The sequence below is a fragment of the Syngnathus leptorhynchus genome, chromosome 2 (genome assembly GCF_054491065.1).
Source record: "Syngnathus leptorhynchus isolate UIUO chromosome 2, UIUO_Slep, whole genome shotgun sequence".
Classification (NCBI taxonomy): domain Eukaryota; kingdom Metazoa; phylum Chordata; class Actinopteri; order Syngnathiformes; family Syngnathidae; genus Syngnathus; species Syngnathus leptorhynchus.
The window spans coordinates 23,355,390-23,357,392 of record NC_141196.1 but is presented as its reverse complement, the minus strand read 5'-3'; the positions used below and the strand labels follow the sequence as shown (position 1 = coordinate 23,357,392).

Below are 2,003 nucleotides of genomic sequence, written 5' to 3'. Positions count from 1 at the left end.
AGAAGCTCGGTCATCCGGGAGAGACTCGGAGTAGAGCCGCTGCTCTTCCACGTTGAGAGGAGCCAGATGAGGTGGCTCGGGCATCTCATCAGGATGCCTCCTGGACGCCTCCCTGGGGAGGTGTTCCGGGCATGTCCCACCGGTAGGAGACCCCGGGGTCGACCCAGGACGCGCTGGAGAGACTACGTCTCTCGGCTGGCCTGGGAACGCCTTGGGATCCCCCGGGATGAGCTGGAGGAAGTGGCTGGGGAGAGGGAGGTCTGGGAGTCCCTCCTAAAGCTGCTGCCCCCGCGACCCGACCCCGGATAAGCGGAAGAAGATGAAGGTGAAGAAGGTGAAGGTGAAGTCTTCTTTTTTTTTTTTTTTTAATGCAGCCCTGCAATAACACCATGACACGGTAGTATGCCCCTACATCAATGTAATGTCAAGAACGAAAGCCTATTAGTCCTTTAGGAGACACTGAACCGTAGTAAAACGGTTTAAATGTAAACATATAGAAACACGTTACAAATTAATATGTCACCAAAATAAGCCTTAGACATCTCGTTGTGATGCAAAGGTCCGTTTTGTGATATGAATACCAAAATGTATTCTTAAACACAAATGAGTTTGTGGTCTGGAAACATATGGTTATGTTCTCTATATTTCTCTCACCTGGACGAGGGAAAAGGGGCTGAGGATTACATTCCTGGATTTCTCCAGCATCTTCAACATCAGCCTGTGGTCCTGAGTGACAAGTTTTGTTGTTTGTTGATGATAGGCGTGAGCTCACACCTAAGGGCGTGGGTCATGGACTACCGACAGGCGCATGGGAGGCTGTAGTTCAGGCATGGTGAGGATCAGCGTGGGAGGTCCGAGGCTAACGGTGCTCTCTTCCTTCCTATTCACCCTGTACACCTCTGACTTCCAGTAAGTACAACTCTTGAGTCCTGCCATGTGCAGACGACACTGCTATTGTTGGCAATATTAGCGAAGGACAGGAACCTGATCCGGTGCTTGGTATAGCTCTAACCACCTGCACCTAAACATCGCCAAGTCCAGGGAGATGGTGGTGGACTTCAGGAGGCCCAGGCCTTGTCCTGAGCCAGTGACTATCAATGGAGACTTGGAGTGTCGCTGGACGACAAACTCAACTGCTCTGCGCATGTGGATGCTTTGTGCAAGAAAAGACAATGCTGAATGTACTTTCTCAGGCGGTTGGCATCCTTCAACATCTGCGATGTGATGATGTTTTATCGATCTGTTGTTGCGAGCGCCCTCTTCTTTTCGGTGGTGTGCTAAGGGGGCAGCGTCATGAACAGAGATGCCTCCTGCCTGGACAAATTAATGAGGAAGGCAGGTTTTGTTGTGGGCACGGAGCTACCTGATCTGGTGTCTGTGGCAGAACAGTGGATGTTGGCCAGGCTGCTGTCCATCAAGGACAATCCTGTTCACCCACTGTACAGTACTCACTGATACCCTTAGACAGATCTAGAAGGACATCCCACATGACACCATCCGTCGTCTCATTAGGAGGATGCCGCTACGTTGTCAAGCATGCATACAAGCATGTGGGGGCTACACAAGATATTGAAAAGAGTTTTGAATTGCAGAAATTGAATTTAGGCAAAATGGACGAGCCTGCCACATCATTTTTTCACTTAGATTTCTAGGGTGTCTATATACTGAGCCCTCTGTAGACTGAAAACCTTTATTTCCATCAAAATATGTGGCATCCTTTTGTTCCTGAGACATTAAACTGTCCATATCAGTATAGATATCCAACTTTTTTTTTCACCATTGAAATCTGATGTGTTTTCAAAGTGTTCCTTTAATTTTTTTGAGCAGTGTATTTAATTTAATCAGATCTATTCTCTTCCTCTCTTTTGTTATCATTTTTGTCGTGTCCAATGTTTACATTGTCTGTTTATTTATGTATTTAACTGCTGGGATCTGAATTCCCCCCCAGCGATTTAGACACTATTATTTAATGTTCTAATGATAACATATGCACTTATATGGTT

General features: G+C 46.9%; 1 long non-coding RNA gene across 1 annotated transcript; it reads left to right on the top strand.

The window, feature by feature from the left end:
* Positions 1 to 2,003, top strand: LOC147061310 (uncharacterized). The gene is made up of 3 exons (XR_015065498.1): positions 1 to 340; positions 761 to 909; positions 1,006 to 2,003. It is a non-coding gene; the product is annotated as an uncharacterized LOC147061310 (long non-coding RNA).